The sequence below is a fragment of the Canis lupus genome, chromosome 3 (assembly GCF_003254725.2).
Source record: "Canis lupus dingo isolate Sandy chromosome 3, ASM325472v2, whole genome shotgun sequence".
NCBI classification, from domain to species: domain Eukaryota; kingdom Metazoa; phylum Chordata; class Mammalia; order Carnivora; family Canidae; genus Canis; species Canis lupus.
The window spans coordinates 67,982,929-68,000,333 of record NC_064245.1 but is presented as its reverse complement, the minus strand read 5'-3'; the positions used below and the strand labels follow the sequence as shown (position 1 = coordinate 68,000,333).

The following is a 17,405-nucleotide window of genomic DNA, read 5'->3' as shown; positions in this document are numbered from 1 at the left end:
TGGAAGGAGCCATGATGTCCTTCAACAGAGGAATGGATAAAGAAGATATGGTCTATATATACAATGGAATATTATTCAGCCATCAGAAAGGATGAATACCCACCATTTGCTTCAATGTGGATGGAATTGGAGGGTATTATGTGGAGTGAAGTAAGTCAATTGGAGAAGGACAATCATCATATGGTTTCACTCATCCAGCGAATATAAAAAATAATGAAAAGGATTATAAGGGAAAGAAAGTAACTGAGTTGGAAAAAATTAGAGAGGGAGACAAACCATGAAAGACTCCTAACTCTGGGAAACAAACAAAGGGTTGTGGGAAGGGAGGTGGGCAGGGGGTTGGGGTAACTGGGTGATGAGTACTTGAGGAGGGCACTTGATGGGATGAGCACTGGGTGTTACACTATATGTTGGCAAATTGAACTTCAATAAAAACAAATTAAAAACGTAATCAAAGGAAACTCAGATCTCCATTATTCTTTTCCTTATTTCTACACTCGTTTCCCTTCTGTCCATTTCCTTTCCTGACTGTTATAAAGTTATATGCTGTGTTATGACTTCTTCCTCAGCAATTCTTTACCTACAAAGCCATGCACACACAAGACTGAGGTAAAGGTAAAAGCATACTTTAATTTATTCTATTCCTGTATGTCAGAAATTAGTATAGATGTGGAGCTTGGTAAGGAATGAAAGAAAACAAGTATTTCCAAAAAGAACTTGTGCAAGAAGAAAGAATGTGAACATTTTGGATTAAAGCTGGCTGTCACGGGCTGAATGTGTGTCCTTCCCCCAAATGCGAATGTTGAAATTTTAGCCCTTAGTGTGATGGCACTAGGATTGGAGCCCTTAGGAGTGATCAGGTCATGAAGATGGAGCACTCATGAATGGGATTAATGACCTTAGAAATATATCTCAACCCTTGAATAGTCAAAGGAGTCCTGAGGAAGAAGAACAAGGCAGGAAGAAACACAACTACTTATTTCAAGCTATGGTATAAAGCTACAGTAATCAAACAGCATGGTATTAGCATAAGAACAGACAGGCCAATGGAAAAGAACTGAGAGCCCAGAAATAAACCCAAGTATATGATCAATGAATATTTGACAAGAATACTCAATGGAAAAAGGAAATCTCTTTAATAAATGGTGCTGTGATAATTGGATAATCACATGTAAAAGATTGAAACAGGACCCGTATTTTATGCTACTCACAAAAATTAACTCTAAGTGAATTAAAAACTTAAATGTAAGGGCTGAAAGCATGAAACCATTATAAGAAAACATAGGAACAAAGCACCTTGAGAAGGGTTTTAATAATGTGTTTTGGATATGACAGCTAAATTTAGCACAAGCAACTAACTAACTAACTAAATAACCCATACAACATCAAAATAAAAAAGCGTTTTCATGGCAAACAAAACCATCAACAAAGTGCAGAAGCTTTAGAAACTTATGGAATGGGAAAAATTATTTGCAAACTCCATATCTGATAAAAGGTTAATACTGAAAACATAGAACTCCTGTAACTCAATAGTAAAAATATATATAATTTAAATTTAAAAATAGCCCCATTAAAAATGTGCAAAGGACCTGAATAGATATTTTTTTTCTAAAGAAGATATTTGAAAGGCCAACAGGTACACGAAAAGAGGCTCAATATCACTAATATCAAGGAAATGTCAATGAAAGCCATAATGAGATACCAACTCACACCCGCTAGAATGACCATCATCAAAAAGACAAGAGATAACAAATGCTGGCATAGAGGTGAGAAAAGCAAATCCTTGTGCACTGTTGGTGGAATTGCAAATTGGTGCAGCCACTATGGAAAACAGTATGAAGGATCGTCAAAAAATCCAAAATAGAATTACCCTGTGATCCAGAAATTCCCCTTCTGGGAATATATCCAAGGATAAGGACAACAACTCAAAAAGAAACCTGCATCTTCATAGTCATACATACATAGTCAGCATTTCTTACAATAGCCAAGACATAAAAACAAACTGAGTGTCCATTGATGGCTGAAAAAAGAAGTTGTGAGATATACAAATATAAATAAATATATATTTATTATTTTTATTATTCAGCCATAAAATAAAACAAGGAAATCCCACCAGTTACAACACAGATAGACTTTGAAGGTATTATGCTATCTGAAATAAATCTGATATGAAGATAAATACTATATGATTTTACTTACATGTAGAATCTAAAAATAATGATGATAAATAACATAAACTCTTCGAAAAAGAGATCAAATTTGTTAGGGGGTGGGGGAGGGGAGGCAGGGGCAAGAAAAGGGGAACTGGAGGAGAGTGATCCAAAGGCACAGTTATAAGATAAAGAAGTGCTAGGAATGTCATATACAACATGGTGATCATAAATAACACTGATGTATGACTTACAGGAAAAGTTGTTAAGAGTAAACCCCAAAATTTCTTACCAAAGTAGAATCTTTTTTCTTTATCCCTTTCTTTGTTCTTTTCTTTTTATGGAACCTATATGGGAAGATGGATATTAGCTGAATGTGTTGTGGTCATCATTTCACAATATATGTAAATCAAACCATCATGTTGTATGCCTTGAACTTATACAGAGGTGGATGTCAATTATTTCTAAACAATAAATAAATAAATAATTTTCTAATGAATAAATAAATATTAAAAAGAAAGACACGGGGGGGGGGGGAACCGGGGCAGGGGTGGGGGGAGAAAGAGAGAGATCTCAGAGACCTCTCTCACTCCTGTCAGTGAGGACACAGACAGAAAGCCACCCACTGTGAACCAGAAAGTAGACCCTCAAATCTATCTGTGCCTTGATCCAAGACTTCCTGGCCTCCAGAACCGTAAGAAATAAATGTTGTGTAATTTACCCGGTCTATGGAATTCTTGTTAGAGCACCCAAAACAGACTTAAGGAACTGGTCCTCTCTTAGAAAGTTGAAAGGAAAAAGAAAAATAGTAACATAAAAGGACCTATTCTTACTGAATGCTGGATCTTGAGTGCGTTTAAACCCTTGTGATAATGGGGAACATCTTGCAACAATTCCCATTAGAGAGGTCAGACGGTGTTGGAACCATTTTATGAATTAAGTGTGAACCTGACTCTCAGAAAAATATCTCTTCTTATTTCTATCTTTGGGAGTCGTAGAGAACAATTGCTAAATCTCTGTCACATGTGGTCATTCATACACAGAGACAGTAAAACATTCAAATGCACGATCATCTACATTCCAGAACTGCTAAGTTAAAATGTCATTTACACTAATGAATCCCCAATCAGTGAAGGAGACCAATAACTGTATTTTTTTTTTCCATTTTCCCTACATACAACATGGACTCATTCTCGAATTTGTCTCTCCCTGGTCTTACACTGAAACCATACTGAACAACACAATTGACTTTCTCTGTGCAATCTCTGTCCTCTTTAACTTTTGTACCATAAATATCACTTTATTCTTAGCCTGTATGACCCTTTTCAGTCTTTCTGGACAAAATTTCTTCATTCGAAAGTCTATTTACTTTTAAGAGCTCACTTAAAATATAATCTGAGAGGCAAGAAAAATAAAATCATGGACTTTGGAGCCAGAGATGGTTTAGGTTTCCCACTTACTAGCGACTTAATGTTGAGAAATTATGTATCCTCTCTAATCCTTTCAGCCCATGGCTCAGGTTTTTCCTTCCCATTTTTCACTGTATAAACTCTTTCTTAGATGATCTCATCCCGGCCAATGATTTTAGATGGTGTTAATAAGTTGAACACTCTAGTGATGCCTGAGTGGCTCAGCGGTTGAGCGCCTGCCTTTCGCTCAGGGCATGATCCTGGGATCCAGGATCGAGTCCCACATCGGGCTCCCTGCATGAAGCCTGCTTCTCCCTCTGCCTATGTCTCTTCCTCCCTCTCTGTGTCTCTTGTGAATAAATAAATAAAATCTTAAAAATAAAAAAAATTAAGTTGAACACCCAAATTGTATCTGCCAAACAAACATTGTGAATTTCAAACATACATACCCAGCTTTCTACTGAACATCTCAGCTTTATATTTCAAAAAAGTTGCTCAAATGGAACAATTTAAATCTCTTGTGCCATATATTTTTTAAAAGCAAACAAATGAAAAACTGCTGTGTCCACAGTTTTTTTTTTAATCAGTTAATGAAATTCTCACAGATCCAATTGTTTACACAGAAAATCCACAATTTATTCATTTTCCTCATCCTCCCAAATCCAATAGAACATTAACCCTGTTTCTGGAAACTACCGAAGTCTCAGATCCATCTCTGCTCCCACTATTCTAGAACAAGTTGACATCATCTCTCTCCTGGGCCACCTTAAGAGTCTTTATTTTTGCCCTCGGTCATCCATTTTCTGGAGAATAATAGCCAAAGTAAATTTTAGAAAGAATTAAATATAACCACTCTGCTTCAAACCTTTTGATGCTTCCCCACATGCTTGGAATGCAATGGGAGTTTTTGGCTGTTATCTACAAAGTCTTGCAGGATCTGCCCCCCACCCACCACCTGTCTAACTCCCTGCCTGGCTCCCCTTCTTCACTGGCTTCAGCCAATTTTCTGGCTTTGTTTCTCCTATCTTGTTCCTTTGTTTCTCTTCTTGTCTCTCCCTCTGCAGTGCTCTTCCAGAGTCTTCCCATCGCTGGCTTGTGTTCAGCCCTCAGTGTTTAACACAAATCTGGTTGTCTGCCTCCTTATATATTTAACGTTTTATGATCTGTTTGCACCACTAGAATAATAGGAGATTGAGAATAGAGGCTGTGCATGTTCTGTGCAGAGACACATCCTAAGCACAAAAATAGCGCCTGCCAAACAGTAGATCCAATATCCCTGTAGATCTCATAATAAGCACTTGACTTAAGTGCATGTGTAAACTGCAGCTTTGTCCCTGACACTAGGGATAATGGTAGTGCCTTTCTCAAAATGTGTTGTAAGTTAAGTGAGATAATGTTGCATATTAAACTATTTTAGGAAAAAAAATAAATAAAAATAAAAAAATAAACTATTTTAGGGTATATATTGTCTTTTCCCTCCTCAGGGTTTGATCGTTTCTGGAACAACATGAGTGCTAAATATAATCTGGATACTTTTTTTTTTAATATTAGAAATGGAATGTGCTTTGTTTCTAAAATTATACCACATGTCTGAATGTGAAATGTAAAGTCCAAGTCTCTATAGACTTGTTATCATATTTAAAAGACTTCTAATTTTAGCTATATTTCTAAATGGCATCATTTTTTGGCTTTAATTTCAAAACCCAAAGCTTGCAATAAGCAGAGAAGGAACTCAATTAAGCATAGCCCCTAGTGCAAATATTTAATCCCATTTCCATCTTTATGCCATTAATAGGACAATCACCTGGAAATGGGGAGCTTGATCATTAGCACGTGGAATAATTGTGATGTAATGAAGAGAAGAGGTGGTATGAATATTAGGGTTTCTTAATTTGTGTTCACATCCCCTAGTTACAGCTTATTTAAAAAAAAAAAATGTCTCCACTCTGCTAGGATCAACAATTCTTAGAAACAGACTAGACAAAAGTGCCCTGTTCTCTTATATGTAAAAACAATTAATGGATCATAAAATTAAGGGCCCTGAATACATGAATAAGTAAAGTTGAAAAGCACTAAGTAATTTAGTACGTGGCATTAATTGCTCATTCTTTACAATTATCCAAAGGATTAAAATAATTTAGTAATGATAGTCATTCTTAGCACCACATAGTATTTTTGTGGGCTTTTTTTTACCAGTATATGTTAATTATATCAAAGGAATAATCTCATCTGATACAGTGAAGTAGAACAGAGCAGTTATTACTTAAATGTTTTAAATAGAAACAATGTGAAGTCTACCTATGGAGAGGAAAATAAACACCTATGGTGTATGGATTGCTCTATATTACAGTTTTGCTCTTCAATCCTCCTTACAACACTTCTAGGCAAGTAAGGCTTAGTGTTACTTTGTGCTTGTAAGACTCAGAGTTTTTAAACGACTCACTGAGAGTCACACAGTTCTTTTTTTTTTTTTTTTTTTTTTTTTGAGTCACACAGTTCTTTAAGAGGCAAGGCCTGGGTCAACATATGGGGAAGGTGAGAAGTACTGAGTACAGGACCATGCTGTACAGGCTCTACCCAAGCTCATAGCAGCTTCTGCAGAACTTTGCATCTTGTAGAATCCCACACCTCAAGCCAGACGTTAGTAATAGTAGTATTTCACAGATAAGGAAGATTAAAGCCCAGAGAAGCCAAGCTGTTTGCCTGACATCACACAGCTGGCAAAGCAGAGGAAGAGGTGTCAGATGGAGATCCTAAGTGAGGCTCCACACCTCCTGTTCCTCATACTAGCTCAGGTTGTGGGGGTTGTAGTAAGAACAAAGATAGGTAGGATGGTCTGAGTTCAAATCCTCCCCAATTATTTGTCAGATGTGTGATTTCATGCTATTTCTTAATCTCTCTGAAGTGATTTTCTTAACCCACAAGAGTGGAGATTAAAAACAAAACAAAACAAAAAAAAACAAAACAAAACAAAAAAAAAAACTCTCCTCAAAAGAGTCACCTGAGAGGATTGAGATAATGTGTGCAGTAGTCTTAGCCTGGCACCTGTGCTATTACTGTTTGATACATGTAAGTAACTATTACACACCACAAGCCAGTCTTCTCTGCTTCTCCATGAACTTTCTGGGGTCACTGAGTAAGGGCATGCCCTCAATAAAGAACCTTTTTTATAACCGGCTTTGAGCTCCCAGCATTTTTACCAACTATGAAATTGCCTTATTTATTATTCGGTGTCATTTGGTCCTACTTCTCTGCTCTGGCACCAAACTGCTCCTGCACCACAAGGAACATTGCAAGAAACAATGGAAGTCACTTCCAAAGTCCTTGCCAAAGGCCCTGGAACAGTTGTAGAGACCCTGGAAATGCCCAGAGACATAGACGTAAGCAAACCTGAGGAGCCAAGTCCATGCATGGAAAAGATGGAGTACGCCCAAAATGAGAACAATCATATCTGGCCTGTTAGGAAGCGGTTTGCCACCACATGAGAAAGGGGAGCAGTGTGGCAAATTTTTCCTCACAGCTTCATGTTATTTGGAACCTCTGCTCCTGTTAGTCTGTGCAGAGGAGACAGTGAAGGCAAGCATTTGCTCGCCTGGCTGCCTTTCTCACTGTCTTCAGAGCCTCTTATCTCTGAGATGAAGTCTTTAAGGCACCAACATAAAAATAAAGCCGATGGTGCTGGCAGCAGCCCTGACCACAGGGACAACCAGAGCATGTCAGCAGTCTGGGAAAGTGAAAAGGAGTATGAAAAGAGGGGTCCAGACCTGGCTGTTGTCAGGCTCTTCATTTCCTGTCTACATCTAAGTCCCCATCCTGGTCCAAACCACCACGACCTCCTGCTGCCCTGCAGTGGCCTCCTTCCTGGTCCCCTAGCAGCCTGATTTGCTGTTTTCATTGTAATGGGACACGTTTAGAAGGAGCAAATCAGATGAAGTTACCACCTTCACCTTCCATGTTTCAAACCTGTGAATTGCAAGATGAACACCTACTGTGTGAATTGCAAGATGTGAATTGCAAGATGAAGACCCGGGATGGCTGACCAGTGCTTCCTGCCTCATCTGGTGCTTTATGCTCCAGATATAGAGCCATTCATTCTGTTATTTGAAAGTCCCTACTCCCTCCTGGCACTGGGCCTTCATATGTGCCTGAAAAGCACACCACTTTTGCTTTCCCTGTTGAGTCCACTCTATGATCCATGAAGGAGTAATAGGCCACTGCTTCCAGGTAGCCTCTCCCTGGACATTTCCCTGGGGCCCAGGGGTTCCCCGTCCTGGGTTGTCTCAGGCTCTGTGCTTTCTCGAAGAAGCACTCAAAGATGATGGTGCATCAACCAGAAACAAAGTGGAAAGGAAAAACCCAAACAAACAGCCAGAAATCCTTCAGATTTCAAAGGAGAAAATATAATACAGATAATCAGTTGTACCAATGCTGCAAGAGCAGAGAATCAAATCAGTGGGAAGTGAGACCATGCACACACTATCACCAGCCAGGAGCAGCTAGGAACCCCAGATTGAAGAATCAAGGCAAAGAGTAGTTTCACTTGCAGGAGGAGATGCAGCCACTGCCACAGGCAGAGAGGAAAGGGAACTTGGCCTGCTCCTCCCTTTCCCACACCCTCCAAATTCCTGCTGCTGCCTTGCATCAGCCACATTCAGGCAGAAGACCTGCAGGATCCAGCGTCCTCCAACAAACAGCAGACCAGGAGCAGGTCCTTGTCTGGATTTAAGGGGCAGAAGCCCATGAGGAGCAAAGGCTGTTATAATGTTTATTTTTTTTAAAGTTTATTTATTTATTTGACAGAGAGAGAGAGAGAGAGAGAGAGCACAAGCAGGGGGAGTGGGAGAGGGAGAAGCAGGCTCCCTGCTAAGCAGGCATCTCGATGCAGGGCTCAATCCCAAGACCCTGAGATCATGACTTGAGCCCAAAGCAGATACCTAACTCACTGAGCCACCCAAGTGCCCCTGTAATTATTTTATTTAATGTCACTCTCTTCAACTTCATAGAGCTTGCCATGGGCTATGCTTCTGTGCACTCAGCATAGTGTAGCCACTTGCACAGAGTGGTTGTCAATGGACGCTGTTGAATGCATCTGTTCATTAATTCACTAGCTACATATGGAGTAACTATTACATACCAGACACAGTAAACCCCACTGACCAAGGCCCTGGCTTCATGGGCCTTGCAGGTTAACAGATGAGGAGAGGTAACAGACAATTACGTAAAATAAGTAGTAGGTCAGATGGTAGAAAGCCCCATGAAGAAGAGTAAGAATGAAAAAGGGCAGAGGACATTCTGGGTGAAGACAGGGTGTAGGAATCCCTGAATAGGTGAGCTCCAGACAGAAGTGGGAAAATTCCTGAAAGGCAGGAAGACGAGGTGGCTGGCACCAAGCAAATGGGAGTGATAGGAAATGAGTTCAGGAAGCGGTTTTGGGAAGCAGGGTGGTTGCAGATTGCTTAGGACTTGCAACTACTTTCACTTTGAATGAGGATGGAAGGCATTGAACTCATGAATTATGCACATGAATGAGTAAATGCAAGGAGGTGCCCATCGTGAAAGGACTACTGATGGTTGTAGAAAAGCTGAATCCAGCCCAACTTATCTCATCTATTAGCCCATGGATTTGCTGATGCTTCACCAGGTTAGGAATTGAGTCCCCAAAAGATTTGAAAATATCTGCTGAGACAGCTAAAGAGAAATAGTATTTTCCAATAATCCAGAGCCAGAAGAATAAGAAGGAAGAGAAACTAATAGCTTGTGGTACGTGAGAAGCAGTTTTCCATGCACTGATTTTCAAACTTCATTACATCACTACAAAAAAAATACCTTTGTTTTCCAGATTAGGATACTGAGGTTCAGCAAGTGCATGTGACCTGTCTAACAGAAGTCAGAACTACTGGTTTATGATTGCTTTTTGCTGGACACTCTACTAGATGTTATTGAACTTTGACAACACTCTTGGATGGGCGTAAAGTAACCAGGAAGAAAGACTAAAGAGAGAATTTTATAAAACAATAGAAAATCAATGAACAATGTAAAGGGAAAAATAGCATAACCGTATTAGCAGTGTTTCAAAAATAACCATTCATTCACCCAAAATTAATGATTCCTCTTTCTCCTAACATTTGGAGCATCCATATATACCAACAAATAATATCTGCTAGTATTCCTGCAATTATTATTAAATATTGACTGCACTCCATGCATTTATATAATAAATTGTTAATTAAAAGATTCTTCAAATTAAAAATCATTTTGCTTGTGTTCTATGAGATGAAATGCAGATGGAGAGAAGATGCTTTCCCAGGCTCACACAGCTTGCAAAGACACACTGGAATTTTGATCTGGTATCCGGAGGTACTTTTGATCCCTGCTCAAATCAGATCAAAAGGGCAATGAAAGGAGCAGGAGATCGGATGAGGTAGGTTGTAAGAATGGGCAATGGAGAATCTTCTTCAATGAGAAGGATTTAATTGGGACCTGACCACTGAATCCTTGATGAAGTCACTGTTGGAAGGTATTGGCACCCCTCACCTGTCTTCACCATCCATCCTCTTACCTTCTTCTCAGTGAAGGGGGAAGGTGGCTTTCTCAAGTTTTTTAGGTGTGAGGACTTAACCATTGTCAATTTTCTGTATCTGTGAAAATGCACAATCGAATGAAACAGTCATCATGTATTTGTTTTACTTTATAAGAGTTTTCCGGTTCCAGCATTCACACTCCTGAGATATATTGTCTTTTGTGTGGGCTCCCCACGGAGCAGGTTGTCAAACATGGGGTTCTATCCCAGGACCCTGGGATCATGACCTGAGCCGAAGGCAGACCCTGAGCCACCCAGGCACTCCAGTCTTGGACATTTTAAATCACCCCTTCTGAGCAGATGGTTTTAAATTTAATTTGATTACTCTTATCTGCAAAATAGAGTTTGTAATACTGACTGTGATAATATAGAGATTGTTGATGAACAAATGAGATATTTTCAGGTCAAAATACTTTGGGAAAATATTAATAGTATAATAAATATCAATTATTTCTTGTTTGAACTTAATTCAATTCCTAATTGTTCTCCCCATAATCTTAGTAAAGCTCAGGTCAATCATGCCAACTCCTTTCCCAAAGATTTTCCATTTTTTTATAAAATTACTGCAACATCCCCTGCCTGGCATTCACAATTTGATTTCAACATGTTTTTCAACTGCATGCTTGTTCCTTTTGCTCATCCACTGGGTTCTAACCTGACATTATTCCCAAAATACTGTTTGTACATTCTCTCTTCCTTGCTTTTGATCGTATTTTTATAGTATTTTTATCCTTCCAACTAGATTGACTTTCTCTTTTCTCCTTACTTGTCCAAACTGAGTACAATGTTGCCTTTGAATGCATCGTTCTGGAGTCTGTCTAGTTTCAAATTCCGGCTCTGCTGCTCACTAGCTGTGTGATCTTATTCATGTTACTAGCATCTCTGAGCTTCCGTCCTGCTGTTTGTGTCCCTCCAAAACTTGTATGTTGGAATTCTGATGCCATTTATTTATTTTTAAAGATTTATTTATTGGAGGGGGGCAGAAGAAGAAAGAATAGCTCAAGTGGACTCCCCACTGAGTGTAGAGCCTGATGCAGGGGTTCATCTCAAACCCTGAAGTCATGACCTGAGCAGAAACCTATAATCAGATATTTAAACAGCTGAGCCACCCAGGCACCCATCTAATGCCTTTTATGATGGTGTCAGGAGGTGGGGCCTTTGAGAGATGGTTCATATAAGGGGGCACCCTCATGAATGGAATTAGTGGCCTGATAAGGATATTCTATAGAGCTAACTTGCTGCTTTTGTTATGTGAGAATACAAGAAATCTGTGATGTGGAAAAGAGACTCATTTGACCATACTGGCACCCTGATCCTAGACTTCTACCCTCTAGAACTGCAAGAAATAAGTGTTTGTTATTTATAAGCTACCTAGTCTTTGGCATTTTGTTATAGTAGCCCAAAGAGATTAAGACATGTCCAGTCACTTATAAAATGAGTATCCACTCATGGGGTTTTTATGACTACTAAATAAGATTATCTATAGAACAGACTTAGGATACTGTTTCACACATAGAAAACACTGTATAATTATCTACAACAATAGCATTGATAAATAATTCTTATTCTAGAATCAACTCTTTCTCAATAAACCAGTGCATGATAGCCATTCAAGTATGATTGCTCCGTCTTATGGCATCCCATAGAATTTTCCCTATGATTCTTTTCTGGCACTTCTAATTTCTCACTCTTGTTAAATATATTTATAGTAAATTATTCGATCAATCAGTCAGCAATAGTCACTTATGGATCACATACCATGTGACCCATAGTTTGGACAATGAGGATTCAGCAGAGAATAAGGGGACAAAATCCTTGCCAATAACTTAAAATGTGGATTATGGGAAGTCCTCAAAAAGAAGAAAATATAGCTAACATAAATAAAGAGGAGCACTTAGCTATATGGAAATCTGTGAAAACATACAATGAATGTAGAGAAACAGTAAGTGCAGATGTTCTGATTCAAGAACTAGCTTGGAATGTTTGAGGGATGAATGAAAAGTCTATTGTGGTGGAATGAGGTGAGGAAGTTGAAGATCAATGGTGGGGTTAGCTAAGAGAGACATAAAGGGGTGGGATCATATATGGCATTCCTGGTCATGGGGTGATTTTGAACTTTACTCCAATGGGAAGCCAGTATACCACTTTCTATAGGAAAGAAAGATACTGATTTTCAATATTGTAAAATCATTTTGACTACTGGGAACAGAATGACTTAGATAATCTGAGCGAGAACATTCACAGGCTGTTGCAATGCCTCAGATGAGGGATGACTATGACTTGTCCTGGGATTTTAATACCAGGTTTGAGAAATACATAGTTTTCAATTTCTTCTATTGGATTGTAAAGCGATATTTGTAGTAACAAATGTCTTACCAAAACACCCAGAACTCAATTTTGCACATAGTAGGTGTGAATACTTCCTTATAAATGAAGTAATGCATACTGAAGAAGTTAAAACTGGAGAATACAGGTGAAAACAAGCAAGACACCTGCTCTATCTCAAGATCAAAATATTCAAGAGACAGAAGGAAAAACAAGCCACTCAGTAACTCTTAACTGCTTCTATTTTTATCATTGCAAAAAATTTATGCACATCAAACATAAAATACGCTTGTCAGCAAATCTATCACATTTTCAACTTTTTCACAGAGCAGCTGATGTGTAAAGCAGTTGGTCCTGTGCCACAAAGACTTTTAAATGACTGACTTTTGGCAAAGGCTGGGAAAATAATCACATGAACCCTGCTGTCTTCCAAAGATCAAGTCTGCTTCATGCCAGCTTGGAGAGAAAATTAAATATATAGTCAGAGATTCAATATTCTCTAGGAAGTCTAAATTTAGGTAGAAAATATCCCTGGGTGAAGATACAGAAATCCACAATTCAACTCATTATATTTTCCCCCAAAGGGCTCCTCCTTTTGTGTTTCTTATTGCATCGTGGTTAAAAACACCATTTGGGAACCAGAGTCCTGAATGCCACTTATTATCTATTTGACCTTGGCCAAGTTAATTGGATTCTCTGAGCCTCAGGTTTACAATGCATAACATTGATAAAATATTTATTGTAAAGATAATAGCTAGCATTTGTTTAATGTACACTCTGTTTCAGATGTCATCCTAATACTTTACATGTGTTAACACCTTGATAGTTACAACAATCTCATGAGTCCATACTAATATTGTGCCCCCACATCACAAATGAAAAAACCTGTGCACTAAGAAAAGTGGGGGGCGAGAGGGTTGTCACTTGTCCAAGGCATCACACCTAGTAAGTGGCAGAGTTGAGATATGAAGCCTTGATTTATAGTTTGAGATCCGAAGATTTTCTCTGTTGGCTGATTATACCTTTGGCTATGATGTACCACTACAGAAGGATGCAGACCACAAAGTTCTCATAGTGATTCAATGAAATGAGACAAGTACAGAAATCAAAACTATGGTGCAGAATACACATTGAATAGCTACTAGTTTTTAATTTGTAAAGAACAAGAATAAATGACATGTATGTAGTCTGACAAAGCTTGGTGTATATATATAATATATATTTAGTATATAAATTTTATTTTATTTATCTATTTTTTAAATATTTTATTTATTTATTCATGAGAGACACACACACAGAGAGAGAGAGAGAGAGAGAGAGAGGCAGAAACACAGGCAGAGGGAGAAGCAGGCCCCATGTAGGAGCCTGATGTGGGACTCAATCCCAGGACTAGGATCATGCCCTAGGCTAAAGGCAGGTGCTAAACTGCTGAGCCACCCAGGGATCCCCAAGTATACATATTTTTAAAATATTATTGAACTCAATATATGTGAGGCATTGTTTTGGGCTTTTTGATACGACAGTTAGTAAAACATATAGAGATGTCTGCCCTTAAATGGCTAATATTTTAAGGAAGGAGTGAATAATAATTACAATAAATAAGCAAATTGTATTATACGTTAGGATGTAAAAAGGGCTATAGGATAAATAAACAAACAAAACAGATAAGACCAATCTTGAAAGCCAGGTTGGTGTAGTTTGAAACTATAGGTACATTAGTTGAGGTCAATGTCAGTGAGTGGGTTTGATTTGAGCAGAATCTTGACAGAAATAAGAGGGTTAAGCATTTGGATACCTGTGGAAACGATGCCCTAAGTAAGGGGGATCAAGCAGGACCAAGGTTCTCATTAGGGACTGGGAGAAAAGAGAGAGTCCAGGTGTCTGGAGTGGAGAGAGCCAAGCAGAGCATCCTCTGGCCCCCTACAGAGGGTAGTGGTCCCCACTGAAGTGAAGTGCTTGGGCATCTTTAGTAAAATGAGAAGCCATTGTAAGGTTTGAGCAAAGAAATAGCTTAATCTGACATGGTGTTTGGTGTCTTGGTAGCTGTGTGAGAATATACTACTAGGCTAGAGGGGAAGGAGGAGGAAGCAGGACAGTGTTCACAGGAGCCAGGAGAGGAAGACTAGAAAGGGCAGCTCAGACCAAGCTCAGCGGAGCAGAAAGGAGCAGTCGTATGATTTGGGCATAAGGTTGTGCTTAGTGTGGCATCATTAGGAGTTCCTGGAGAATTGGATACTGGGTGGGAGTCAGTGTTGACACTAAGGGTTTGGTTGAGGACTGAAGGGTGAGATTGGCCTCATCTGAGAGGGTGCAGTTATGGGTGGAGCAGATTCGAGGGACTCCTTTTCCTTACACACCACATCCAATCAGTCATATCCATGATAACAAGAAAACCCAGAGTCACACCCAAACTGATAAAAGCACCTAAGATTTATTCAGTGCATACTGTTTCTTTTCTTTGCTGAGCACTTGACTTGAATGACCTCCTTCAATGCCGATAGTAAATCACAGTTTTTATTATCTACTTGTTTACAGATAAAGGAAACTAAGGCTTGTAAGATAAAGTAACTTACTCAAGGTGACACAGACATCTTATAACAAAGTCAGGATATAACGCCAAACATTTGAACTCCACAGTCTGAAATCTTGACAACTATAATAAGTAAATAGGCATATTGAATTCTCTTACATGTTTCTAAATACCTCTGATGATTGTTAGGTTCACACCACCTCATCATTCTGTGGCACAGCTAATGGGATAGCCTCATATCTGATACCCCTTCCTCTAATCACCATCTCACATAAAACCAAACCAGAGATCTTAATAAAAACTTCCAAATTAATTACATCATTCCTTTGCTCAAATCCTCTGATACTTCCACATTATCTACAGAATAAAATAAATCTGCCTTACCAATTTACTCAGACCCTGTGGCTGACACAGCTGGTTCTTCATATGAAACCAGTCCTCCCATTCTTGTTAATGGCACCCTTATTTTGGCGATGTGCCCAGGGAAGTAAGCTTAGTCAGTCAATGATAGTAATTGCATCCATAGTTAGTTATCTGTGACTAGTCTAAGGGTGAGTTGTAACCCTGCCCTCCCTAATGAAACAAGGGCAGGATTCTGTGATGAAATATATAGTGCCTGGTTAAATCCTAAATTTCAGATGAATAACAAACTACTGCATTTGGTATCAGTATGTCCTGTATATTGTACTGAACATTATTCATTGTTTATTGAAAAGTCACATTTAACTGAGCATATTTTATTTTTAATTCTAAATTTGGTAACTGTAAACAAAAGAAGAATCTACTGAGAATTTAGATACATTTTATCTCCTTATATTAGAGAGAGCTTGAAAAGAGGGCCCTTGTCCTCCCACCTTCGCCCTCCGAAGATGGGATGCTGATCTTGGGCAGTCTAATGATGCTCATTGCTTTAGCAGCCATCTTGCAATAATGAGGGAAAAGCCAAGGAAATGACACACATGTGAACCCAGTGCCCTAATGTCTTTGAACTATTGAGTCGGATTTGGAAATCCTTACTTCCAGACACTAATTAGAACCCTGCGCTACGTAAGGCCCCATTAGGGTGGCTATCAGGTACTCATTGTTGCTCAGAACTTCTTAAATGATGAAGGCAGTTTATGATCTAATCTTTATTAATCTCTTAGTCCCCCTTTGACCATTGCTAACTATGAAAATATACCTTGTAGTCCTTTCAAATTATCTATAATCCCCAATATATAATGTTCACTTACCTAGATTTTTACAAAAGATAAAATATATTTTAGTCCCCTAACATATACTTTGATCTCTCTGATCATCTGCCACCTGTCACATACTCTTTAAATTCATGATCAAACAGTCATTTTTTTATCAATACATTTATTTATTCAGTAACCCTTTAATCCATTTGACACACACTTAGTGAACATGTATGTGGTTTCATCACTTTGTGAAATGCAAAGAGTAAACCACAAACAGTGAAAACACTGCCACTGCCCTCAGCAAGCTCACATTCTGATGGGGAGCCTAATGTTGAAAGAGACAATTATGTCATGATTTATTTAAGTTCAACAGTAAAAAGTGTTAAAACAGAAAATGTATAGCGTATAAGAGAATAAATCAGGGTTAACTTAATTTAAAAATATTGAAGGGAAGGGCTGAATGAAGTTTCTCTGAGGAAGACCATTTATGCTCATGGGTTAAGAGAGATAAGAATTTAGCCAAAGATAGAGTTAAAAAGAATTCTAGAGAGAGGGGATATTGGAGGAGGAAGAGGTAGCTGCTTTGAATAGATGAGAGACCAAAGGCCAATGTGTCAGGAGCATGATAAGTAAGAAGGTGTGGTATAGTTTTCAGAATAATGTCCTCTTAACCCAAGATGTCCATGTTTCCCAGCAACTGGGAATATGTTGCCTTCATTGCAAAGAGAGCATTGTAGATGTGATTAAGTTTAAGGATCTTGAGACTGGAAGATTTCTGCAGATTATCCAGGTAAACCCAGTGGAATTACAGGGTCCTTCTAAGAGGGATGCAGGAAAAGCAGAGTCAGAGATGGAGATGATATGGGGGAGTGGGGACCAGATGCAATTTCTGGCTGAGGGCCAACAACCAAGAATGTTGGCAGCTTCTTGAGATTGGAAATGGCATCAAAATAAATTTTTCTCTATAACCTCCAGAAAGAACACAGCCCCGCCAATACCTTTAGTTTCGTGACACCCATTTCAAAGTTCAGATCTCCAGAACGATAAGGTAATGCATGTGTGTTATTTTGAGTCCCTAAGTTTGTGCTAATTTCTTACTGCAGCAATGAATCTTCATATGCATGGGTAGGAGCTGAGGCTACAGCATGAGAGTAAGAGTCAGGACTCAGGAAAGAGTAACAAGGATGTTGTACTTATCTGTAGACCCCAGGGATCCTTTGCAAGGTTGAA

The 17,405-nt window shown here is 38.8% G+C and overlaps 1 long non-coding RNA gene across 1 annotated transcript in view; it reads left to right on the top strand.

Annotated features, from left to right (window-relative positions):
- LOC118354331 (uncharacterized) overlaps positions 1–17,405 on the top strand; it is a 61,966-nt gene that overhangs the window by 44,436 nt on the left and 125 nt on the right. The gene's annotated exons all lie outside the window — the stretch shown is intronic.